Source organism: Lemur catta, chromosome 24 (assembly GCF_020740605.2).
Source record: "Lemur catta isolate mLemCat1 chromosome 24, mLemCat1.pri, whole genome shotgun sequence".
Classification (NCBI taxonomy): Eukaryota; Metazoa; Chordata; class Mammalia; order Primates; family Lemuridae; genus Lemur; species Lemur catta.
This window is the reverse complement of record NC_059151.1, coordinates 11394893-11422728: the sequence shown is the minus strand read 5'-3', so window position 1 is coordinate 11422728 and position 27836 is coordinate 11394893. Positions and strand designations below refer to the sequence as shown.

The window sequence follows — 27836 nt, the reverse complement described above, 5'->3', positions numbered from 1 at the left end:
CTGCGCGCCCGCCCCCGCCCGGCGCGCGCACGCGCGGCCCCGCCCCGCGGCCTTAGCACCGCCCCCGCCCCGCCCCGCGCCCGGCGGCCGCGCGCACGTGGGGGCCGGCGTCGCCCTCCGCCCGCGCAGCGCCCTCCGGTGTCGCCCGGCGGCAAGTGCGACCTGCCGGCGCCGCGTGGCGAAGGCCGGGCGGGAGCGGCCCTGGCGCCGCGCCGCTCGCTGCCTGAGAGGTGAGTACGCGCCCGTCCTCTGACGGAGACCCCGGCCCGGCCGCCCCGGCCCGGGCAAGCGGCGCGCGCCCTCGCAAGTTCGCTCTCCTGGGGACGCCCGCTCCGAGGCCCGAGGCCCCGCGCTCGTTCCCGACGGGGAGCCGGTCGGCCGGGCTTGGCCCCTGCCCGCCCTCGAGCCGGTTCGGTTCGCCGTGGTGTGACACCCACCGCCCCCGTGCACGGTCTGGGTACTGGGAGTGGCGGCGCGACGGCCACCGTTTAGTGGGTGTTCGGTGCGGTGGCTTGTGTCATCCCAGGGGGTCGACTGAGAGGGAGATGGGGGCGTGTGTGCACCCTCGAGTGTCGGAGTCGAAAGCTGGAGACGTCGTCTGTTGCTAACCTGTTGCCTAAGTCTTTTTAATTTTTAATCTACATGTCAGATCTGCACTTTCTAACTTGTGCTTGAATACCTCCTGTCACTGGGGAGGAGAGAGAAACTGGGATTTTTTTTTTTTTTTTTTTTTGAGACAGAATGTCGCTCTGTCACCCGGGCTAGAGTGCCGTGGCGTCAGCCTCGCTCACAGCAACCTCAGACTCCTGGGCTCAAGCGATCCTCCTGCCTCAGCCTCCCGAGTAGCTGGGACTACAGGCATGTGCCACCATGCCCGGCTAATTTTTTCCTATATATATTTTTAGCTGTCCACATAATTTCTTTCTATTTTTAGTAGAGACGGGGTCTCACTCTTGCTCAGGCTGGTCTCCAACTCTTGACCTCAAGCGATCCTCCCGCCTCGGCCTCCCAGAGTGCTGGGATTACAAGCGTGAGCCAGCGCGCCCGCCAAGAAACTAGTATTGATTGAACATCAACTGAATACTGTAAACTTTGTTATCTAATCATATCTTTTTAAAACTTCCATATTTAATAGGCCAGAAAAGCTCATACTACTTTTATTTTGAATAACTTTGTTTTACCATATAAGCAATACATATAATGTAATAAAATCTAGTAATGAAAATTTTTGTGTACATATAAGCTAAAAGAAAAAATCAACAGCCATATATGTATGTATACATGTGTATATGTATGTGATACATATGTGTACATGTCAATATAAAGTATTTTTAAAAAACTGGAGCATATGCAGTTTAGCTACCTGCTTTCTTCAATTACTATGCTATGAACTTTCTTTATTATCATTAAATGTATCTTTACCACGTAATTTTAATAGCTGTATAATATTCTATTATATGGATAATCTACTAAATCAAATCCACTCATAATAGACATTTGGGTTATTTTTAATTGTCTTATAAACAAAGTTTCAGTGAATATCCTTTTAGCTAGAAATTTGCATATGTCCTTATTTACTTAGGATATATTCTTAAAAGTGGAATTGCTGTATCAAAGAGTTTCCATTTGTGTTCTTTATACAGTTTGCCATATTTTTATGTATCTCAGTGTAACTCCCTTCAGAACATTTATTTAGAAGGGAAAACTAGTAACTTTACAGTGGAGAGCCCTGGCAGCTAGTCTCTTAATCGTTATCAAAGTGAAAATCACTAATAATAGTACAAATCAACTTTGTACACCTCTGTGTATGAACCCCTGAGAAGAACACAGTATGTCTTCCGTGGGTTCCTGCCAAAAATGTATGATTGAATCTAATCGTGAGGAAACATCAGACAAACCCAAACTGAAGACATTCCACTCAAATATAATTGACCTGTACTCTTCAAAATGCCAATGTCCCAAAAAACAAAGATCTGAGGAACGCTTCCAGATCCCAGGAGGCTAAAAAGACCTCACAGCTGATTGCAACACAGGATCGTGGGTTGGATTTTGGACCAGAAGAAAAAAATATTTTTACTATAAAGAAAATTAGGTTGTAATGTATCCTTAAAAATTCCCTGATTTGACAGTTATACTGTAGCCGTACACACACACACACACACACACACACACACACTGGGAGACAGAAAATGAATGGTAAGACAAATGATGAATGTGATAGATTGTCAATAGTTGGGGAACCTGCATATACTAGAGTTCTTTTTTCAATTCTTGCAACTTCTCCACAGGTTTGAAATTATTTCAGAATAAAAGAAAGTTTTAAAAATCCTTTCTAGATGCTCGTTACCTACAGGATCAAGTGCAAACCACTGTAAGTATACCACCTGCTTAACGCACTGGCCTCCTGTCTCCCTGTTTTTCATGCGTAGGCCTTTGATGGCCAACTGCTGATGGTTTCCTGAACACTGCTGTTTCATTCTTCCATGTTCTTCTTCTTCTTTTTTTTTTTAAGACTGGTCAAGTGAAACAGTAGGAATGGAGAAGGAGCAAGGGAATCTGTAACCGGTTATGATCCACTACTTGTAAACACCACTGCACTCGGACTACCCCTTCCATGTTCTCATACATAGTGTTTTAATCATCACAACTACCCAGAAGTTACCAGTATTACTTTAGCCCAGAGTCAAATAGCCAGTAGGTAACTGAGCCTGGAATTGAGTTCAGGTCTGTCTGACTACAAATTCATGCTCTTAGCCACTGTATTTCATTGCCTTTAATTGTTCTCCTGTCTTTCCTACTAGACTGGACTTCCTTGTAATAAGTGCTTTAATTTGTTTTTCTCTCTATCCCCAAACCTTAACCTGACCACAACACTTGTCTTCTAATAGGTGCTCAGTAATTTCCTTCTTGACTTTTTTGCAAATTATGAATTATTTCAAATATGCAAAAAAGATGTGTATGTCTGGAGAGAGAGAGAATATTCCATCAGTCAGAACCCAGAAAAAAACAGATGGTATTCTCAAGCTGGGTAATTTGAAAAGAGTGAAGAGTTTAATGAATGGACTATATACCAAGGCATGAACAGGGGCTTACGGAAAACCGTAAGAAATGGCCCATAAGTGAGTGTTAACAATGGGACAACATTTTCATTTCTAGGCCCGAAGGAGTAAGGGACTGAGCAATTGCCAAAACCCACAGTGGGCGGGGTAGAGAGGGCTTCCAAATGGGAGACGTGACCTCTGCTTAAAAGACTGGGCCAGCCCAAGGCCACCCTAAGGTCAGGAAGCTGCGACCTCATTCTCCTCCCTTTTTCCAATGTTCTGAATGCTAGAAGGACAAGGAGCCCATTGATCCCACAGTAGACCACACAAACCAGCTTCTCAGGGAATACGGCGGAATTGAGAAGGGTGGAAAATGGATTCAGGGTGACAAATGGGAGATAATCCAGAATAATATTGCGCCCACCACCTGGCTTAAAAAATGAAATATGGCCAATGCAGTTGAAGTTGTTGGTGTACCCCTCCCCAATTGTATTCCCCTTCTTCCTCTTCTGCAAAAAGAGTCATTATCCTAAATTTGGTATGTATCATTCCCATGAATATCTTAAAACTTGGTAATAGCGTCATACTGTATTTCATCTTGCCATCATCATTCTTCATCACGATCGTGAAATTCATCCTTGCTGACGCTCATATGTCTAATTTCTTTATTTTTCCTACCGTGTAATATTCTATTCTCTGAATATTTCACAGCATGTGTATTATGCTGATGGACATTTGCTTTGTTTTCCATATTCTGCTCTTACAATCAATGCTGCCATAACGATTCTTACACTTCTGCATAATACATTATTTTAAAAAATAAAATAAAAATAAAAAATAAAGACTAATGGAATTTTCTGGCAAAGACTAGCACATTCCTTTCTCTGTCACATCCTTATCCTTGAGAAGCATCATGAACAATGGGTTGGGAGTCAGAAAAGCCTAATTCATATGTCTGGTTCCTAACTCCTTATCTTGTGCAAGACACTTAGTATCTTTGAGCTTCTTTTTCTTTGTCTGTAAAATATTGTTATGAAAATCCAATGAGTTGGTGCCCATGAAAGCACTTTGTAATCCATAAAGTACCATACTAATGCAAGTTATCACTGTGAACCATCTGCTTCCCCTGTATAAGGTATGTCTTGTGAGAGCAGGAACCTCAGCTCTTATTTGTTTCCTATTGTATCCCTAGTCCCCAGAATGGGGGTTGACGCAGAATAGGCATTGCATTTGTGTTAATCAGGGAAGACTAACTGCTGTAACAAACAACCCCAAAACTCTCAGGAGCTTACAAAAATCAGTTTATTTCTCTCTTATGTCAGAGCCAGCTATAGGTCAGTGAAGGAAGCCCTGCTGTAGCAGTCAGTCAAAGATCTTAGATCCATCCTGTGGCTCCACCACCTCCAAACTTCTTGGAGTCCTCACCTGAGGATAGACTGGCACGTGAGTGCAGAGGATCGTGCATGAAATTTGCCGGGCCAAACCTGAGAATAGTGTACTTCCCTCTCCTCCATACTAGCCAGAATGCAGTCACTGACCACACCTTCCTCCAAGGGTTGCTAGAAAATGTAGTTCAACTGTGGCCTTGGGAATCAAAGAAAATTGGTTTGATCGGCACCTAGCCAGTCTTTGCTACAGCAGTTGATAAATATTTGTAGAATAAATATATCAATAAATGAAGGAAATATACATATCCCAATGCAACCTAATATCCAGTTGATTTTTTTTTTTTTTTGGCTTCTCAATAATGCCTTAAGATTGAACTTACGTTGGCTAAAACGCCTAAAGCATTTTCCCTGTATTTGCTGTTAAGGTCCCATTGATAACATAGAAGTTTTTCAAGAGTCCCATTTCCCATATATGGGGGTTGGAGGGATTGGTCGCCAAATGCTACCTTCACCCCATTGCTATCCCCATTCTCTAACCACCTCACAGACTAGACCCATTCTCTGACCAAATTGTGGCGACATCGACCTTCCTTAGTAAACACAGCCAATAGCTCTTTATCTTGAAATCCTGCTTCCAAAATCCCACTTGGCTTGCTTATAATACGGACTTGCTGGCTGAGAAACTGACCCTTTTCTGTACCATTCTGAAGCAAATACGGCTCTACATGAGGGTTTGCTGCTTCTCCACCTCAGTCTTTCCCATGTAGACAGCCCTGGATCAAGTGGGTTTTAAAACTTCTGAGCTTAGGCCATAAGAGACCTGTAGCTTCAGCTGTAACCCCTCTCGGAACACGCCCTCTGAGTGGGTACCCAGCCACCATGTAAGAGGTCTGGCTGCCCTGAGACTTCCGTGCACGGGTCACATTTCTTTTCTTTTTCCTGTATGGATAGCTACATAAAGACTTGATTTGAGAGGGATTTTAGACATACTTGTGAGAGGTAAAACAACACAGCTTCTAGATAACAACACTGGAAAATATCTTCACGACCTTGTTGAAGGCAATGATTTCTTAAAGAGGACAGGAAAGCTGCATGTATTGAAGTCCACCGTTTCCCCTCTGTTCCTCATGCCATCTTTATCTTCTATCAAGGGTCCATATAGGAGTGGATTCATGTCTTGACATTGTGTATTAGTCCATTTGGCTACCCCTTGCCTCCATATGGCCTTAGTTAGTGTGGCTTTATAAGTTTTGATGTCTGAAAGAGCAAGTCCTCCCATTTAGTTGTTTTTTCAAGAGGATCTCAGGCCGGGCGCGGTGGCTCACACCTGTAATCCTACCACTCTGGGAGGCCGAGGCGGGAGGATCGCTTGAGGTCAGGAGTTCGAGACCAGCCTGAGCAAGAGTGAGACCCCGTCTCTACTAAAAATAGAAAGAAATGATTTGGACAGCTAAAAAAAATATATATATATAGAAAAAATTATAGAACAAATTAGCCAGGCATGGTGGTGCATGCCTATAGTCCCAGCTACTCGGGAGGCTGAGGCTTGAGCCCAGGAGTTTGAGGTTGCTGTGAGCTAGGCTGACGCCACAGCACTCTAGTCCGGGCAACAGAGTGAGACTCTGTCTCAAAAAAAAAAAAAAAAAAAGAGGATCTCAGTCTGTAACACCAAGGGAGGAGGAGGGGGGTCAGAACTCAAGAGTGGTGAGGAAAGCATTGGGGTCCAAGCAGCAGCTCAGAATAGAGTATCAGAAGCTCAATAAGGGGGGGGGGGGGTCCTTGCAAGGAGGCAGCTCAGCACCGAGGCTGAGCATCAGAGCCCGACAGCCCCCTCACCTAGCTCAGATTCCAACGCTTGCACCAGGCTGCCTGTCTTCGGGAATCCCCTCTTCATCCTGTTCAGACCCCAACACTCAGTGTGAGGAGGGTGTCCGCCTGCAGGGGATGATGGCCTGGAGTAGGGTGTCAGAGCCTCAGCACGGTGACGGTGACAAGGTCAGCTCTGCAGCACGATGAGCCTGGCTGGGGTGGCGTAGCATGAGGAAGGTGAGAGGGGCATCCCCCCGGAGGAGCAGCCTGGCGAGGGGAGTCAGCCCTGAGTGTGATGAGGAGGGTGTCCACACGGGGAGCTCAGCACGGAACGTCAGAGCCTAATGGGGTAAGGAGGGCACCCCCACCCCGGGTAAACCAGCACGGGGAGCCAGAACCTGACTGCTGTGAGGAGGGCGTCCATGAGGAACGGGGCAGGCGTCGGGCGCTGGAGCCTGAGCCAGGTGAGACAGTCATCATCTGGAGACTGAGCCACAGCACTGGGGATTGGTTTTACATGGAGATATTGATCAAGTCAATAAATACATTCAGGATAACTAAGGTCAGTTTTCTCACTTTCAGAGAAGGGAGTTACAAATATAGACAACAAAAACAAACTGCAGTGTGGAACTGGAATTGGGAGAATTGGCATGAGCAATGGTTTGCAATATATGTAGATGGATATAGACCTAAATATAGATGTGAATGTGTAAGTTTATGGTTATATGTGTGTATGTAAATACATGCATTCCCCAGATCTGTCGACTGAGCAAGTCTGAGACCTGAAACATCTCATTAGCAAGGATCATACCTACCGCTCAGATCTCAACTTCTGAATATCAGACTCTGCTTAAACGAACCACGATACCTTGGAGAAACGACTGGTCTCTCATCTGGGGTCAAGAAAGTACAAAATCTGGAACATCTTGTGCCAGAAAATAAGCAAGTGTTCAAAGAATTTTGGGGACATGTAAAACAAAGAAAAAATGGAAAAGTACGCTTCAAGAGGCTCCCAGGGTCCAAATCACAGAGAATATTAGCATCAAAATAAATAATGATAATAATAGATTACAGTGCATTGCAATAGGCTATGATTTCATACTGACAGGAAATGATGAGTCCTACAGATATAAAATGATAAATGAATAAATCGACAGTTTAATGAGAAATAGAATATTTACATGATTCAAAAGTACTTCCCAAAAAATGCTTATTAATTATTATAAAGGGGGAAAGTGACTTCAGAGTTGGCAGACCAGGAAGACAACACCTTACTCAAGTAATCAAAATAAACCTCACCAAGGGGACAAATTTAAATTGCGCTCTCCACCTGACAGCATAAGATGAATGTAGCGTCACTTCTGTGATGTCCCTTTCCAAAGAGGCATAACCTTAATCCAGTCGTGAGGAAACAGCAGACAAACCAAAATCGAGAAACCTTATACAAATAACTGCCTTGTAATTGTCAAAAGAGGTAAGGTCATGAAAATAATGGAAAGACTAAAGTAATGTTTTGGATTTGTTATGGACTGAATGTTTGGGTCCCCCCTCCCCATCCCCGCCCAAATTCATATGTTGAAATTTTAACTCCCAATGTGATGATTTTAAGAGGTGGGGCCTTTTGGGAGGTCATTAAGTCATGAGTGTAGAACGAGGCACAATGGCTTGCTTCCTCTCCCTGTCTCTCCCCCCACCATAGGAAGATACGGCAAGAAAGCAGCCTGCGAACTAGGAAGGGTGCCCCTCACCAGACGCCAGATCTGTGGGCACCTTGATCTTGGATTTCTCAGCCTCTGAAATTGTGAGAAATAAACACTTATTGTTTTTTGTTGTTTGTTTTTGAGACAACATCTTGTTCTCTTACCAGGTCTAGAGTGCAGTGGTGTCATCATAGCTCACTGCAACCTCAAGTTCCTGGCCTCAAGCAATCCTCCAGCCTCAGCCTCCCAAAGTGCTAGGATTGCAAGTGTGAGCCACCACGCCGGGGCCTTAAGGTTTACTGTTTAAGCCCCTCAGTCCAAATTGACTAAGCTAGGACCGAAAGAGAATAAAGAGACATGACAAAATTAAAACATGATTCTTAACTGGATCCTCTTTGGCTCTGAAGGACATTATTGAAACATTTGGTGAAACTTGAATAGGCTCTGAGGATTAGATGGTATATAATATAGCAAAGGTAATTTCCTAATTTTTATGGTAGCGTTTGATTATGTAGGAAAATACTCTGGTTGTAGGAAATACACTCTAAAGTATGAGGGGGTGATGGGCATGAAGTTGGCAATTAAGAAAAAATAATTTTTGTACTATACTTACAACTTTTCTGTAAGTTTGAGATTGTTTCAAGAACTGCAGCCTCATCCTATGCAAAGTATTTATAAAAAAATATGTTTACTAGTTAACGCATTTTTCTAGTGCATAGTACAATAAACTTTTTTTTAATTATGGGCGGAGCCAGTGCCTGACCCACAGACATTGTGAAAATTGCCTGACCTATTTTGAGGAGATAGCTTGACCTTGATTGAAATGCTTTAATTTTAACATATACACAATATAATTCCACTAGAAAGTGATTTTTATAAGTAATATTAATAAACAAATGCATCTACTTGTACATTTGTTTTTATATGTACGTGTGTACAGAGTAACAAAATAACAGAACAATGGAATCACACAAATGCACATTTCAGCCATCAGCTACATAAAATATATCCCTGCATGTCTGTATACACTATCCATGGGTTCGATAAACAATGAATATGGTAAATTGTATCTGCAACAATAGTTTTAACTTATGAAGTGCAATAGAATTAGCATGTTTAGCTGAAACCTCTCTGAAAGTCAGTATTTCCTTTACTGTATTTCCATAGTGACTATCCACAATATACTTTTAAAATTTTCTTTAAAAACCAGATTATGACAGGCTGTTTATAATTCTGGGCAATGACATCTTGTTCTTATTAAATTACAAAGAACAAAATGCATTTTAATAGATGCTTTGATTAAATTGTATGAATAACAAAATTTCTGTTGTCCTTGATTTAAAAATGTGTATGTGGAATCATTAGGGGGAAAAAAACGCCCACACCTACTTTGCACATTATTACACAGGTTCTTAAAATATCTAAAATATGACATTTGCATTTAAAACCATATCACAAATGGATGCTCAATATTAGCTGATGAACATCTGTTAGTTGCTTTTAAGAGGATGATTTTCTTCCTTTATTAAGAACATCTAGATATAACAGGGGGGTGGGGTGGGAGGTGTGTGTGTAAAAAAAAAATAGATAAACTAGGAAATATAGCAAAAAAATATTTTTTACAATTGCAGTTTAAACAATACCTACAGGTAGCATGTTGAGAAATGTATTAATATCAACATGAAGAAATTTAGAAAACTTTATTGAGAGACTTAAGTGGAAAGACACATATATTTATGTGTCTTTTTAAACAGACTTTTTAAAAAGTGTCTGTCCCAAGTTAATATATAGGTTAGTTATAATTACAATACCAGTGAGGTATGTCATTATTGTTTTGTTACTTATAGTGAAATAATTTTAAATTTTATTTTTTTAAAGCAAGCAAAGATAGCCATAAAATTATGGATAAAAAATAATAAAAGCCTAATTCTACCATATATAGAACTATTGATGCCACCATTATGATAATATAGTCCTTTGGGACAAAATAGTCTAGAAAACAGAGTGATAAAGTGGGAAAAATAAGAATATTTCAGTTCAAATTCTGATTCATCCCCTTTGCAGTTAGTTTCTCCTTGCCCCTTCTCATATATGATGCATGACAAAAACATTGCAAATTAATGTAAAAGGGAAGAATGATTGAATAAATAATCAAGAAAATTTGGTAGCAATTTGGAAAAAATTTTAAAATTATGAATTAAAGAGCAAAAGTAAAAAATTAAAGGTAGGCCAGGTGTGGTGGTTCACGCCTGTAATCCTAGCACTATGGGAGGCCAAGGCAGGAGGATTGCTTGAGTTCAGGAGTTCAAGACCAGCCTGAGCAAGAGCGAGACCTGTCTCTACTAAAAATAGAAAGAAATTAGCCAAACAACTAAAAATAGAAAAAATTAGCCAAGCATGGTAGTGCGTGCCTGTAGTCCCAGCTACTCGGGAGGCTGAGGCAGGAGGATCACTTGAGCCCAGGAGTTTGAGGTTGCTGTGAGCTAGACTGACACCATGACACTCTAGCCCAGGCAAGAGAGTGAGACTCTGTCTCAAAAAAAAAGACAAAAGACAAGTGTTGGTGAGGATGTGGAAAAAAGGGAACTCTTGTATGCTGTTGGTGGGAGTATAAATTAGTACAGCCATTATGGAAAACTGTATGGAGTTTCCTTGAAAAACCAAAAATAGAATTACCATATGATCCAATAATGCCACTTCTGGATGTTTACTCCTCAAATTTGAAATCAGCATGTTGAAGAGGTGTCTGCATTCTGTTCACAATAGTCCAGTTATGGAATCATCCTAAGTGTCCATTCATAGATGAACAAATGAAGAAAATGTGGTACGTACTACACAATGGAATACTATTCAGCATTAAAAAGGAAGGAAATTCTGTGACTTGCAAAAGCATGGATGGAATTGGAGAACATTATGCTAAGTGAAATAAGCCAGGAACAGAAACGCAAAATACTGCATGTTCTCACTTATATGTGGGATCAAAAACAATTGAACTCACAGAAGCAGAGAGTTGAATGGTGGTCAGAGCCTGGAGGGAGGGGTGAACGGGAGATGAAGGCCAAAGAGTATAAATCTCAGGAAGAATGAGGGTTTTTATTGAGACCTATTGCACAGCACGGTGAATAAAGTTAATAACAGTGTACTGTACATTTCAAAATTGCTAAGAGAAAAAGTTTCAAATGTCCTCACCCAAAAAAAATAAGTATTTGAGGTGATAAATAATTAGCTTGATTTAATTATTCTACATTGTATTCATAAATCATAACATCACTTTATGCCCCATATGTGAGATTATAAATTGCCATTTTACAATAAAATTTAAAAATTCCAATTACACATATATTTAATTTCTTCTCCATGTCCCATATGGTTCCTATGCTGTTTTCTCTATTTTCTATCCTTTGTCTTCTCTAAGTTTCTGTGTATTTCAGATGACAACCTGATGCTTGTGTTGAGAGCCCAAAATATTATTATTTGGTAATCTTCTTTCTTGATCTTGTAATTCAAGAAAATAATTCTATTTCATGCCAAAACGTTATATATCTGACTACCTGTGTTCTGGAAAGGAGGGGCTAGGAGTCCCAGCAAAATGTCTACATATTTTCATTTTATTCTGGTCAGCTCCTACAGTCTCAGCTTTCTTTGCTCCAAATCTCATGTCTTCACTCCCATTTCTTTTATCTTATGGATTTGGGCATATATTTTATTCTTTTACTACCTCTTGAATGAAGCTTGCATAGAAGAGAAGATAAATGCGTATAGTCATTCTTCCATGTTTAACAGGAAGTCATATACACATATATGATCCTATTCAATGCTGGCAAGAGTGCCACAAAACAAAGCACTGTCATAGATTTCTGACCATAGTCTCTTTTTAAAAAAAGATCTTTAATTCTTATTTCCCCTCTGGAATAAAAAGCCTAAATAAATAATCTAAAATTCAAAGTTAAGAATATTTTCCTTGCATAAGGATGCAGTCGCATACTTTATGAAAGTGAAAACTTATGTCTTAATGTCTAATGATCTGGGACTAGATAAATCAATCATGGAGCCCACATATAATGGAAAATTGGACTATCCTTTAAATTTTTTTGCAGAGGTATGGATTAGCATAGAAAAATGCGATTATATGCTGTTAACTGAAAAGGCAAGAATTTAAAAATTTTATAAAAACGAACACAACCAGAGCTGGGCACAGTGGCGTGGGCCCATACTCCCAGCTTTGGCAGGCTGAGGCGGGAAGATGGCTTGAGGCCAGGAATTCAAAGCTATAGCACACTATGCTCACACTCGTAAATAGCCACTGCACTCCAGCCTGGGCAACATAGCAAGACCCAGTCTCTAAAAAAAAAATAATAAGATAACATAAAGTAAAATACAAATAAATAAATGAATAAAACACAACCCAAAACAGAAGCATAAAGAAATACAGAGGAATCATACTCAAATATAGATAGTACCTATCTTTGGTGGGACAATGACAATTTTTTTTTATACTTTTCTGTATTTTCCAGTATCCCTTAATGAATACATGTTTTCTTAAAATGAAGAGGTTGATTTGATCTTTACACATTGTATACCTGAATCAAAATATCACACTAAACCCCATAAATATGGGCAATTATTACATGTTAATTAAAAATAATTTTAAAAGAAGGGAAAAGGTATTTTAAAAAAGAAAATATTATTTGTTTAACTTACAGAATATGCTATATATTTATAATATTAAGCCCACATCATTTGTCTAAAATTTTCTATTTCTTTTTAATTCATTACAAGTTCTGGATTTCAGTTCACTAAAGATGGAGAATTTCACATCATACATTTCTAAATAATAGCATTAGAAAGAGTTCTGGACTCACAAGCCTAACAAATTCCTGGGACTATCTTCTCTATTTTTCATAGAAAACACATGTTTCATTCTCCAATTCAGCCTTCAAATTAGTTGAGTCAAATTTTGTGCTAATACAACTCTGCTATCTAAAATGCAATGCCTCAGATAAACATCCACCAACCACTACAAAGTTTAATTGGAAATACGTGTTCCACATCTGGTTTCCCTCAATACCATTTAACAAATTAAAACAGCAAGTGGCATCAGCTGCTACTCCATTCACATTAGCAAGAGATATCGAAGAGTAGCTTGTATTGATTTCTGCTGACACATGGTACAATGTATTACAAACTTTTTCGAAGATTGATCACGTAGACAAGTTGAACCAAAAGTAATTTTTTTAAAAGTGGATTTGGAGATGTATAAAATAAGCACTATTCTGATTTTCTGTCTTGAGTCTTTGCGAGAAATTTAAAAGAAGTGGAAACTTTGAGTAATTAGAGTTAAACAAATATCCATAAATTGTAGAATATTTGACATGTACATTAACACCAGAGCTTCATTGCAAATTCTGAACTTTATTTCTCATTTGAACTGTGAAAATCATGCATTATCTACAGGCTTGCAGGATCTAAAGATGGAGGCTTGATTACCCCAGAACATAACATTCATACATAAAGAAGTAGCCTTTTATATTCCACCTCTGTTCACAGCAAGCCTTTTGGCAAAGAGAGAGGCCCAGGAAAAAAGCAAGGAGAAGTACTTTCATGCCTTCCAGTTTGGGCTCAAATTAAACAGAATGCTCTGTCGTGTCTTCCAAGTAGATAGCCGGAAAGACAAGGACATCACACGCCAAACCAGTTTGGAAATGAAAGAAAAGCATCCGTTTGATTTATACACATATCAGCTTTTTACAAGCCCCTCTGCCGCTGCCATTGCTTGCTGGCACATTCACTCACACGACGTGAATTTACCGATTTCTGTTGCTGCTTTTCTTTGCAAAGTGATCCTTTTATATCAGCATGTTCTGGTTACTCTATTTGCATATTTATGTCTCTCAAAGGAACACACACCACGTAGCATATAAATTAGGAATTTTATCACTTCCATTCATGGGCCTTGATTTATGGCAAGACTCCAGCTCTGTTCTGGGCACGTCCGGAGGCAGGGTGAGAGGTGAGGTCCGCGGGGGCTGGCAGGGAAGCCTCCACGGAGAGGTCAGACGTGCTACCAAGGTCAGGATGCCTTGGTTAGAAGCCCACTTCCTCCAGCTGTGCGTACAGCTGCTGTCGTGAGAATGACCGTGGCGACTGGATGATGCTATTTAATCAAATGTCTCTTGGTAATTCAGAAAGTGGCAACGTGCAACCTGGGATTGCTGAAGCCATCTACTTTGCTGTATCCCGGTCTCATCAGCATGGAAATGAATAATGCAATTGAATAATGCAATTCAGTCTCTTTCCATAGCGTGCAGTTAAATCATATTTCCTCTCAAAACGCTTGCAGCATTTAGGCAAGTTTTTTTCAATAATAGTCTTTACTACAAAAATAATAAGGCTTGTTGTGGGATTCTCAATAATTTTATGTTCATTACTGTTTATTACGTGTATTTTGATATTTTTTATAGAAAGGAACAGGATAGGCTTCCATTTCCTAACGTCATTTCATCTCATTTAAAGCATTGATATTATCTTTAAATACTTTATTTTATAATTTACAAAAACCAAATAGGAGATGACAATAAAACGCTTTTGGGGAGCTCTCTGAAAAGTCTGTTATTAATGAAACTGCTCTTCTAAGGCCTCTATCCTCTTTGAAAATAAACAAAAATAGAGGCCCCTGAACAGAATCATGTTATGCTTCTAATAGTCTGGAATATTTAATAATATTGAAAGAAAATATTTACCATAATAAGGTCTCTCTCTTCTGTGTCACTTAGGAAGAATTTTCTCAATTCATGTAATTATTTAAAGAATCTTTCTTACTAACACTGTTAGAGATATTCGAAGATTGAAACGCAATCAACAGCTTAGTGGGGATATCCCTGACTTAATAGAAGGGTTAGATTATCTGTCTCAACTCAGAACATAAAGGAGCAACTCCTAATATTAATACAAAGGGATTTCACAGGATAGAAGCAGGGAGCTCTTGCTCATGGAATTAGTAAAACAAAAAATGTTTGCATTCACCATATTTACAAGCCAGCTTAGACATAAAGAGTCCTGTCTGTGCTGTGCAAGGTCATGTCTGTGACGACAGGAGAGTTGAAGACGCAGAACGTCAATGCTGAGGGACAGGGAGCCTTTTTGGGGTGTACGGGTTCACTAGGGCTGCTGCAACAAAACTACCACGAACTGGGTGGTTTAAACACTAGGAGTTTATTTTCTCACAGTTCTGGAGGCTCGAAGTTCAAGGTCAAGGTGTCAGCAGGTCTGATGTGTTTTGAGGCCTCTCTCCTTGGATTGCAGAGAGCTATCTTCTTGCTATATCCTCGAATGTCCATCCCTCAGTCTGAGTTGTCTGTGTTTTCATCTCTTCTGTTAAGGAAAGCACTCAGATTGGGTTAGGGCCCACTCATAAGATCTCATTTTACTTTAGTTGCCTCTTTAAAGTCCCTTTCTCCTAGAATAGCCACATTCTCAGGTTGCTGGAGGTTAGGACTTCAACATATGAATTTGGAGGGAGGACAAAATTTAGCCCATAGCGTTGGGAAATATGCTATCCTAGATCTTTCAGAATCTAGCTCCAGGAAATGTGGAAGCAGTTCACAGAACTTCCCAATGGAGAGTTTTGATTATTCATATAATTCCCGAAGCTTCAGGAAAAGATGCTCCAACATCTTTCTAGCATTGAGCAATATTTGCATATGTGGCCACACATACGGACTAGAAGAGTCAGTGACTGTTATAATGTATTAATCTTTAGTAAAGATGAGTCAAGATGTACAATATTTTCTTCCCAGAGACTTCGCCAGAGTTGTTTGGGATATTTTACTAAGTATAGGTGTCCAAAATATTTATATGGTTAGGACATCTCAACCACATATTTATCAACAAATTTACAAATATTAATATTATATAAGAAATGGGGCTTTACATGGTATATTTGTTTGCTTATTGGTAAGCTAACTGCCATAACAAACAGCCCACAAATTTCAATGCCTTAAATTTTCTTTCTTCCTCATGCAAAGTCTAGTAGATGTTCCTGATTAGGCAGCTGTTCTGGGCAGTTCTTCTCTAATTGGTCATTCAGGGAAGCAGGCACTTTTCATTCTATGGAACTGCCATCTGAAATAGGTGGGTTCCACGGTTTCCATGGAAGGGGAAGAGAGCATGAGGAAGGCACAATGGATACTTATTTTCCTTGACCTGGATGTGAAGCACATTAATTCTGTTCACATTGGCTAGAACCAGATTTCCAGTCCCTTAGATTCTAAAGGACTGGAAAACATATAGTCCTTGGCTTGGTTGCTGCTTCCCAGTTGCAGCTCTACCCTGTGAACACAGAATTGGAATCTCTGGTGGTCAGGAGCCACCAAACTCTGCTACACACAGCAACTGCAATGAAAGTTTCTTTAAATTATGTTGAATTGGACAGGCAGTGGTTAAAAGCCAGAATGTCTGGCTACAGTCCTAGCTCTGCTGCTTACTTGATGGGGGACCCTGGAAATACTGGTTAATTCTAACCACCTTGGTTTCCTCATCTGTAAAGTGGGAATATTATTTGAAAGGCCGAACAGAATAACTGTAAAGCACTTGGAACAGTATCTGGCCCACGGTTAGCAGTCTGTAAGTGTTAGCTACTCTTCTTCTCATAGAGTCTGCCACAATTATAATTCCTTGCGAGGCAGACTCAGAAAGGCTTAACCACTAGCTCCGGCTGCAGCTTGCACAAGGCTAAGCAGATGATTCAGACTGAATGAATGGACCAATATTCTCTCCTGCAAAGCTGAGTGTATAACACACACAGAGTAAGTCAGCAGTTTATTGTGGGGGTAGAATTCAAAAAATGAAAAGAATAAATAAAGCCAGCCAACACCCAGAGCAAAGGCAATGATCAGAGGCCATGAGACAATAAAAGCCAAGAGTAGTCAGAAACTATGAATGGCACCAGCTGAGGAAGACAATGGAGAGAAGTCAGCTCATTGCTCGGTAGCAGGAACAGCAGCTACAGAGTAGCTGAGTCACCAGGATGGTACAGGACCGCAGCAGGGAGCCGCACAGCAGCGCGAGGACACAATGGCAGGAACTGGCAACACCCCACGTGATCTCCCAGATTCGTTCCAATGGGGAAGGGGAGACTGGCTGGAAGTCAGACATCTGTCTTCTTTACTTTAAAGCCCCATTACTGGCCGGGCGCGGTGGCTCACGCCTGTAATCCTAGCACTCTGGGAGGCCGAGGCGGGAGGATCGCTCGAGGTCAGGAGTTCGAGACCAGCCTGAACAAGAGCGAGACCCCGTCTCTACTAAAAATAGAAAGAAATGATTTGGACAGCTAAAAAGTGTGTGTGTGTATATATATATATATATATATATATATATATACATATATATATATATATATATATAAAATTAGCCAGACATGGTGGCACATGCCTATAGTCCCAGCTACTTAGAAGGCTGAGGCAGGAGGATCGCTTGAGCCCAGGAGTTTGAGGTTGCTGTGAGCCAGGCTGATGCCACGGCACTCTAGCCCGGGCAACAGAGTGAGACTCTGTCTCAAAAAAACAACAAACCCCATTACTTACGACTCCCTAGCATGTCATTTTGGCATGTGATCTGAAAGAGCCTGTCATTGCAGTCACTGTGATTCATTTGAAACTCAGAAGTGAGTCTCGTTCTTTTTTCTGACAATGCAAGTACAGTAGATGGAAATCACGGTTCTCAGATACAGATGTACAAAGAAACCTCCTACATCAAGATACTTCCCGATTCTGAGCACCTCTCTCCCCGGATTCTACCACGCATATGGCAATTCAACTTCATTCATTCTTTAAGCTTGATCCCAATCTTTCCAGGGTTGTTCATGGCTGTGCAGTCTTATATAGTGCCAGGGCATCCGGGAGGTAACAGAAAGGGCCACTGGTCATTGGTCATCTCTTGGTAGCCCTGGCCATGCTCTGTCTGTGTCATCCCTTCGGGTTCGGCAGGTCCAGCAGTGCTTCACACCAGGTTTGCAGCACGGATGTTTTTGCCAAGGCTGAGAGTGCCATGCTCGGATACCCATGCACCCTGCAGCCGTTCCCTTCTGGGGTCTTCCTTGCTTCCTCCCCAGCAATACCACCCGAAAGCATGATCTGGGTCGCCAGTCCAAAACCCAATGAGGATTGAGTCTGCAGAATCTTTTTTTCTAAACTGCACAAAGTTCTTTCACTTCAACGTTCTGCAAGTCATTTTATCTCTACCTGCAACTTCTCTCCTCTACTGAGGCTTAGCCTTTTAAAATAAAAGCCAGACAGTTGTCCAGGCAACTTCAATGGCCCCCCTTACCACAGCCTATACCTCGAAGAAGAAAGCACAGACCCTACTACTTCCTTATATGAGAAGAAGAGCAAGGGGAAAATAAGGAATATAAAAATTAAATATTTTAAAATATTTTTCATTCTCATTTTTTTTTTCTTTTTGCCTTAGACACTTGGAAGCTCAGATTCAAATTTCACCCTCAGTACCCACAGAGTGAGAATATTTATTTATGTTTCTTAAATTTTGATTTCTGATTCAGTCTCATTTTACTAACTTTATTACTAATGCCTTGTAAACAAATATGTTTTCCTACTTATTCAAACTGATACTGATTTTTCTAAAGCTGATACAATTCATTGCAGCAGTGTGGGGGTCTCTAGAGTTTGGTAGGTTACAGGAGTAGAGACCTACTCGAGCTGTGAGGACTCAAGGAGACAGAAATGACTTGTGAATTGGAAGTTCCTTGGCGATGTCCTACAGGTCTAGTAACTGAGTCAGCTTCCAGTGACTCCACTGTGTGTGCCACCATGATGGAGACTCAACTATTCTGTGTCTCATTGTCTTGCTCTGGATGCCACCAATAAGGTGACCCTCTTTTTTTGCTCAGCATAATGGCATCTACTTTAGTTTCTTTCTTCTTGTCCTTCTCTGGTTGTAGGCTTCTACCAACTACCTTTCCTCAATTTTTGTCTTCCAAATTTTGCCCTCACTACTAGGTGAACACTTTCCAAATAAAGAGGATATTTGTCAGTCTAATTAGCCACAATTATCCCCTTTGGACAGAGATGTCATGATAGGTCAACTCATAGGTTATTGACTGAATGATGGGTTGGCTTTTCTTGGATCAGACAACTGCCCTTGTTTATGTTAATTGTGGCTAAGGGGACAGGGTCATTTTACACAAGAAGAGAATTGTAGGCAGAAGTAAGGCTCTAGAATCGGACTATCGGGAAGAACCTCCTAGAAGGGGCTGTGAGCAGACAGCTATCTTAAGGCTTAGCTTGCTCAGTATTCCTGTTAAAAGTACAGTAAATAGGGCAACTATTGCTCTTGGAATAGTATAAATATATCCTTTCCCTTTGGGGATAAAATCCTACCCCAGCTCACACAGACGTGGTTTGGCCCTATGACTTCCATGAGACAATGACCAAAGACATTTTCCAAAGTCGGGGTGATTTAGTCTTAAACAAGAACTTATACAACACTGTAACCTGTGACCACCCAATGAGATTACACTTTCTATTTGTATCTAAATTATTATGATGCAAGTTCCCAGCTGGCCCCCTAAATAGTTTCTAATAATGACTTCTGATCTCTGTAATTATTTTATATCTCCATTTGCCCAGCTTCCACCAGACTGTGGATGCAAATAAGGTCACGTTAAACGCAATAACCCCACAGTCCTAGGCTCATGGCATCCCCTGCATAATGCAGGACTTCGGTCGGTCGCCTTTTGAAACTTCAGTTTCTGGAGGCGTTTTAGGCATCTTCAGTGAGTGTCTTATATATGTTCACTGGGGCTGTAGTTCTTCCACCAGCGCTGTGTTTTCCGGGAGGATCTGGCCCTGCTCCATTGGCATGGTAATTTATGCGGGGTTCCGCTGGTGCCTGGGGAGGCCTCTCCATCAGTTGTTAAGCACTGCAGGCTCCAAGCTCCCTACAGACGTCGCAAGGACTGACATCAGCTTCTGTGTCTGCTCTGCCAGGCGTGGCACTTCCTACTGGTCTCAACCACTGCCCTGCCTGCCAGCCTCTCTTCAATTCCATCTCTCCCCGAGCTCCACAACAAAGGCCCCGAAGGAAGGAAAGCTGCTTCCCTTCCTCTCGAATTCAATTCCCAAAGGAGGAATCCAAACCCACGGTGCCAGCAGTTTACAGCTTTCAGTCAAACAGCACTTTCGATTTTTACTTCCAGCCACACTCTCCATAGGTCCCACATGCCCACGCAGGGGACTCGTAAATGAGAAAGAGCTGAATGACAGCCACCAGGCCTACGGCAGAGCGCCATTCTCCTCCTAGGAAGGCTCTCCTACAACCAAGTTCACTGTTTCCGACTTGGTCTTCTGTACGGTGATTTCTCCCAAGGGGGAACTTTGTCCTCGTACAGATGGCTCCTACCGGGCCCCCACTACCAGCTTGCCAGGCATCCCTGCCTGTGTCTGGAATTTAGCTAACTTCAAATTGGGATTCTTGGCCGGGCGCGGTGGCTCACGCCTGTAATCCCAGCACTCTGGGAGGCCGAGGCAGGAGGATCATTTGAGCTCAGGAGTTCAAGAACAGCCTGAGCAAGAGTGAGACCCAGTCTCTAGTAAAAACAGAAAGAAATTAGCTGGACAACTAAAAATATATAGAAAAAATTAGCCGGGCATGGTGGCACATGCCTGTAGTCCCAGCTACTTGGGAGGCTGAGGCAGGAGGATCGCTTGAGCCCAGGAGTTTGAGGTTGCTGTGAGCTAGGCTGACGCCACGGCACTCACTCTAGCCCGGGCAACAGAGTGAGACTCTGTCTCAAAAAAAAAAAAAAAGAAAAGATTTAGCATTACTTATTTGACAATGTTTCCCATACAATTTGATACTTCAAACAAGCTTAATTACTAACATCTCTACAAGATGAGAGACACATTCTTTGAGGCTCTCCAGGGGCCCCAAGTGGAAAATCTCAAAGTTAATTCTAGGTCAAAAAGACTGAATTTAGAACTTTGATACTGGGGAAACCTGCCGAAGATGTCAAAATGTTTAAAACACTTGATCAAAATAGGATCCCACATCATTGTGAAATATTCATTCACTTAAGCAAAGTGACAATCAAAAGATTTCAAAAGGAGAAGCCAGGCATGGTGGTGCACCCCGATCCCAGCTACTCAGGAGGTTGAGGCAGAGGATCACTTCAGCCCAGGAGTTTGTGACCAGCCTGGGCAGCATAGTGAGATTCCATCTCTTACCAAGAAAAAAAATGTTTCAAACACAGAAAGTGGAAGAAGAAGAAAAGAAAAAAGAAAAAAAAATACCCTAAATCTTTTAAAGCTCAGTTTTCCTAAGTAATCAAAAACCTCATAAAGACAACATGAAGCACAAGAAATTATCATTTTTCTTTTTTGTGGGACAGAGTCTCACTCTGTTGCCCAGGCTAAAGTGCTGTGGGGTCAGCCCAGCTCACAGCAACCTCAAACCTCTAGGCTCAAGCGATCCTCCTGCCTCAGCCTCTCTCTCTGGTAGCTGGGACTACAGACATGCGCCACCATGCCCGGCTAATTTTTTCTATATATATTTTTAGCTGTCCATATAATTTCTTTCTATTTTTAGTAGACACGGGGTCTCGCTCTTGCTCAGGCTGGTCTCGAACTCCTGAGCTCAGGCAATCCTCCTGCCTCAGCCTCCCAGAGTGCTAGGATTACGAGCATGAGCCACCGCACCCAGCCTAGAATCAAGTTATACTGGAGGAAAACATTGCTCTCCTAGGCCTTCAAGACAAATATTTTCAGCATCAGGTCCTAACAGCAGAGTGAGAATTAGAGAAAAAAATTATGGAGCTGACAAGAAAGTTGAAGGAGAGGGTTATCATCCCAGCCAAACAAAAAGAGGTACCTTCTCCAAAAGAAAAGGAGGAAGAGCTGAAGGCAATGACTCATGACCTGCAAATCATGTGCCGTGAGATACAGCAAAAGTTGAAATTCTAACATATGAATCGGAAAAGCTTCAAAGGAAAAATTCTATTTTGAGACATTAAATTACTATTCTAAATGAAGAAGAGAGCATTTTAACCTGGAATTACGGAAGGTGAATGGAGACTGTAAAACTGAAAAGAGCTGTAGTTCAGAAAATGGTTGAAAATTTGAAAAAACAGATCTCAGAATGAAAAATCTAAATCAAAACTTCTTATAAATTTTACTAAGAGTAGATCAATACTCCCAGAAAACTCTGTCATGCTAACATAGGGGACCAAAATTTTAGTGGCTATACATATATACAGACACACACACACACACATATATATATAAACACATATATTTACATGTATATATACATATATGTATATATATGTATCTGTACTCAATCTTTAGAAAGACTTTTTTTTTTTGAGACAAGGTCTTGCTCTGTCAGCTCACTGTAACCTCAACCTCTTGAGCTCAAGTGATCCTCCTGCCTCAGCCTCCCAAAGTGCTGGGGTTACAAGTGTGAGCCACCATGCGAGCCACAGAAACACTTATAAATAATTCCCTTCTAAGTTTAGTCAACTTGATTTCACACAGAATTTCTTTCATAGGATTCATCTTTCACAAACCTTTTACAACCTCCTCAGAACTTCTACAACCCACTCAGAGCCTCGGTTTTGTCCTATACATAGTTCCTCTTTCTTAAGCAACCAGTTGTTTAACTTTAGGACAAAAATTTACTTTCCTTTTTCTTTCCTTGTCATTTTGACAACACAAGATTCTCCCTCATACAAAAAAAAAAATTCTCTTCTATTTTTAACCTTCCTAACCCAAAATACATCTTTGTACTCATAACTTTCTTTGCAAATCTCTCTTCTGCCTACTGGTTTTGTTCTGTCTTGTTTCTATTTCATTTCTATTTTTTGAAATAACCTTAAATAACCTCTGAATTTAGATAAAATTATTCCTTTTTAAAAAAAATTCTCATGTCTTCTTTACAATTTTTCTCATCAAAACACATCTTAATTTCTTATACATCTTGCATGTATACAGAATTGCATACATTAATTAGATTTTTAAATTCTTAACCTTAATTTCTAGTGAAAACCCAGGAAGCAGGTAAACTCTGACTTAATCTGTCATGCATCGACACACTCCAAGAATATATATTTTATAATCTTTAGAACATGTGCTTTCTCATAGAACAATTTTCCAGTGTGGAACTGGACATATTTAATAACAGACCCAAATATCTTTTATCTTTCTATAAAATTTAAGTGATTCTGAATCTATGTTCAGAATTAATGTTCTCATATTTTATCTTATTTGGAAATAAACCAGACATTTAATGAGTACCTATTACTTGACCATAACTTTAAAATCTCAAATTATGTGAGGAGTTCATTTATAAATGTTTATTCCATTTATATTGGCCTAATTTATTTATTTTAAACAATTATTTCTAGATTACTTATGAAAACTGAGATATTACACAGAGTTAGTCATTATTTCAACTTCCCTCTCTGTTAGCCATTTCAATAGCATGTGCATGTTCGGTGTTCACCTTTAGTGAGAGACTTAAATATATGCATATTTTGTCAATTACTCTGCAGATACAGCTGTTTTCATTAAATCAATGTTATAAACTCGTGTTATTCATCAAAGAGTTACACAAAAGTCATTTTGCTTTTAAGACTGGATTTATAGCTTTATGATCTTTGTGTCAAACTCTGACACCTTAAAACACCTAGCAGAGACAAATATAAAACTGGGCAATAAACCTAACGAAACAAAAATGTACGCTGACAATTCTGAAGACATTTTTATCTTTATTTTACCAACAAATTTAAACCCAGCTTATTCGTCAAAGATTTATTTAAGCCACATACACCAAAAGGCATTGGGGTTAATTACTATATAGTCTAACAGTTTTAAGTATAAATTTAATGAAAGCTCCTTTATCTGTAAGCCAATCTGAATAGAGTTCCTTACAGAATTTCTGGTCAATTATGCCAGATTTTACCATGTAGACACAACATATAACATGTATAAACACGTGCATGTACAAGCAAAGATCTTATAGCTGCCATTTCAAAATGTAGTCATTAGATTGTAAAACAGTGATATGAACTCAACTAGTTGGATCCAAATTATATCTCTGTAGCAGTTTGGTTTTAAAAAAAAAAAACTTTTTTACCCTTTTATTTTAATTCTCAAATAAATTTAGGGGTTAATTCCTCAGATCTTTGTATTTTTGCTAGGACCAGTTGAATTGTAAGAAAAACAAAATCTTCAAGCAGCCTTGAATTTTAGTAACAAATTTATCTTTTGTTTTCTGGTCTAATTTGCTTGATTAGTCAATGTGGATGGAGAATAATTTTTTTTTAATTTGAAGTTTTTTGGCTTTTCCTGGCCTACGCATGGCAGACAAAGCAATTTTTATGCCGGATAGAGATATATTATTGCTCTGAGCTCAATCTTTTGACCTGTTGGATCTGAAAGCCTAGCTTTTGCAAACATTTATCTAGTTCTTTTTTAGATTATCAATTCTTCAATTAACTATTCCATTGCCCGAAGCAACTGTTATCCAGGTAAACCTAAATTTACATTTCCAAAAGATTACTTTTAGGTATCTAGGTTGTTGGTTGCCATGAAACAGTTGTAACTTGTACAGCCACTAATTTGAAAGTCTTTCAAGACTCTTTTTTCCCCCACTATCTTGGCTGGAATTCCAGAAGCAGTGAGTGTATCTTAATGCCAGCAGAAAAGCCCCCAGATTCAAAGTAGGCAGAAGAAAAAGATAACATATAAGGCTCTACATGTTAACCCTTTAGTTACAGTTTTCTAACAAGCTTAGGGAGTTTGAATGTTCCCCAGGATGGCAACTGATTTAAATATATACAGGAGGAAAAGGCATGTAGCCGGCTGGAGTTCTAGAGGATTTGGAATGCCTTAGAATTTTGAGAATCTTGTTCCTTATCTTATTAATCTCTAGAGAGCAAAAGAAAATTCTACAAGCTCTGTCAAGAAACTTTAAGGGTCTCAGCAAAGTGTTTCGCTTTGACAAGTGTACCTGGCACAAGATTCTTTGTATACTTGGTGGATTGCCTGTGCTCTAACTGTTGGACCTGTGACCAAGGTTTCCCTAGCTGCACAGAAATTTTCATGAGACTGGCAGGCACCCTAGTGGTAATCTTGCCTGTCCATGACCAATGTACCTTAACATGGGAGACTTTTTCTTCAGAGACACTCATATAAGGGTCCCTCATAGATGGTGGCGACTGCCATTGTGGCTTTTCCTTGGCCATCCCATGCCCACCACTGAATGTTTATTTTTGCCCTCAGAAGACGTTCAGAAACAAGCAGGGGAAAAAATGAAAGAGCCAATTATTTACAGATGTGTGTAACTAAACTAAAAGGAAACCGACATAAGAGTGCTCACAAAAATTTTAACCTAAGCATCAGAACGCACAAAATATTAAACTAGGCATGCAGAGAAAAACAAAAGTGAATTCACCAGAAAAGACATGAAGTTTTCACAGACAGAATGTAAATTCTGTAGAAATCCCAAGAGTATACTCACCAGAAAGATGAAATGTCTTTGTACCAGAGAGAACTTGCCAGAAAAGAAAAAATAAATAAATAAATAGATAAATAGATAAAGTCTTACATAGTTTCAAAAAACATGGAAGATCCTTTATTAACGTGGTCATTATCCAAAACAGATCCCAAAGAACGTCCAAAGAACTCACCGAAAGGAGGGAGTCCAAGAATCTGAAAGGGGATTTGCCAGGGAAGAAAAGGTGAGCTATGGAGAGTTCAAAGGCGCTCAGTGGGGGTCACTGATACATCCAAGGTTAGCTCACTTAGGTCCTGCTTCTTGACACCAGATTATGTCAACCTAAATAACGCAAACAGAAGCCTGGCGGGTGGCTCAAATCTACAGCCTGAGCACTCTGGGAGGCTGAGGCAGGAGGATTGTTTGAGCCCGGGAGTTGGAGGCTGCAGTGAGCTATGATCAGGCCACTGTACCCCAGCCTGGGTGACAGAGTGAGACCCTGTCTCAAAAATAAATAACTGAGAGAGAAACTCTCTAAAAGAAAACGATATTTTTCAAGATTGAGCATCACAATGGGAATACAATACAATGGATATATTCTGGGAGGTAAAAGAAGACAAGGGTTTTTTAAAGGAAAAATGAGGATTACACAATTATTTTGAAACAATTACCCTTGGCTACAGCAGTCAATCACAAGGGTGGTATGGGTCCAAGGTTGGACAGGCAATTGGTGGGCAGATGTCCACGCAGAAGTATTTTTATTTTTTGCAGAGGTATTTTTTGTTTAAGGTTAGGATGGCCTCTATGCCAGATTGTTTTTCAAGAGTCTTTTGTGATAGTTCTTGTTACCAGCTACATATGCATGAGAACTCTCCCTTCATGGCCTTCTATTTGTCAGGGTTTGACACAATTGATTTCATTTTGATTCTGACCACTTTTACAATACAAACTAAAATGCCATTACATACCATATTTCATAAAATTGCTAAAGCACAAAAAATTTGATAACTTACCATATCGATCAGAGGATGGGGCAGTCAGTACTGTCATATGTCGCTAACGAGTGTTAATTAGTTCAACCTCTGCCCAAGATGTTTTACAGTATCTATGAAAATCATATATGCACGTGTACTTTTACCTAATAATTCCCCTTTTGAAGTTTATTCCATAGATATACTCACCTGTGACATGACTAATGGAAATTATAATGGAAATTTATGGAACCATTCTTTGCTTTAGGAAAATGTTTTTATAACAAACACATAAAAGACTCCAGGATACTGGTTAAAGTATTCTTCACCTACAAAATGGAATCATTTGTAGTCAATGAAAAGAATCGGGCAGCTCTCTATGTACTTGTGTGGCGGCATCGCCTACAAATATGTACAGCCAAAGTAGATGTTGTATAACCTCAGTTGGGTGCATGTATTTTTTGGATTCTATACATATATATTCAAAAATAAGTAGTAGTACAGAGATAAGATTGTTTTAGGTGCATGCAGAGAAATCACCAGCTCAATACTTAATGAATGCAAATTTATTCTGTCTCCTACTTTACATTCCTGTATTTCTCCATTTCCTCCTCCATATTGGCTTCATCCTAAACCCTATTTCCTTTATGGTCTCAAGATGACTGGAGCAAGTTTAATTACTCACATACAGACATGACTTCTAGAAAAAAAAAAAATCTCACTTCACGTTCACTTCTAGGAGGGAGTAAATCTTTCCAGAAGCCCTCTAGTGGACGAGCCCTTAATGCCACATTGGCCAGCTCGAGGAGACCTGCCCAGTCCTAAACCTACCGATGGAAAAAGTAATAGTGTCCCCACACAGAGTTCAGACCAGTGGTTCTCAGCCTGGGATGGTGTTGCTCTCCAGGGAGCGCCTGGCAATATCTGGAGACATTTTCAGTTGGTGCAACTTAGGGGAAAGGTGCTGCTGGCATCTAATGGGTAGAAGCTAGAGACACTGCTGAACATCCCACAATGCATAGAACAGCCTCCAAAACCAAGAATCATCCAACCCCAAATCTCAATAGGATGGCAACTTACTGATTTAAACTAATCATTGTGAGGGACCCTTGTTGGGAAGCCATCCACCGTGACCGTTGCAATGACCTTGATTTGCATAAGGTCTAGTTTTTACATTCATCCTTTCAGTTATGTCTGTTCCTCTAACTTCCCACCTTGGGTCACATGCCTCCACTTGTAGCTGGAGTAAGAGGGAATTTGAGAGGGGTCCCTAGGACCACATGGTTAGAGCGAGAGAAGAGTAGGTCCCCCCAAAATGCGAATTGCTATTCCCACCAGGAGAAAGCTGAGCCACAGATCTGCAGATCCACGAACATTCGCCACTCTAAGACACTGAGAATGAGGAGGACACGGAATATT

General features: G+C 40.4%; 1 long non-coding RNA gene across 1 annotated transcript; it reads left to right on the top strand.

Annotated features, from left to right (window-relative positions):
• The first annotated feature begins 146 nt into the window (after positions 1-146).
• Positions 147-25684, top strand: LOC123627337. The gene is made up of 3 exons (XR_006731242.1): positions 147-230; positions 2289-2371; positions 25613-25684. It is a non-coding gene; the product is annotated as an uncharacterized LOC123627337 (long non-coding RNA).
• Positions 25685-27836: the final 2152 nt, after the last annotated feature.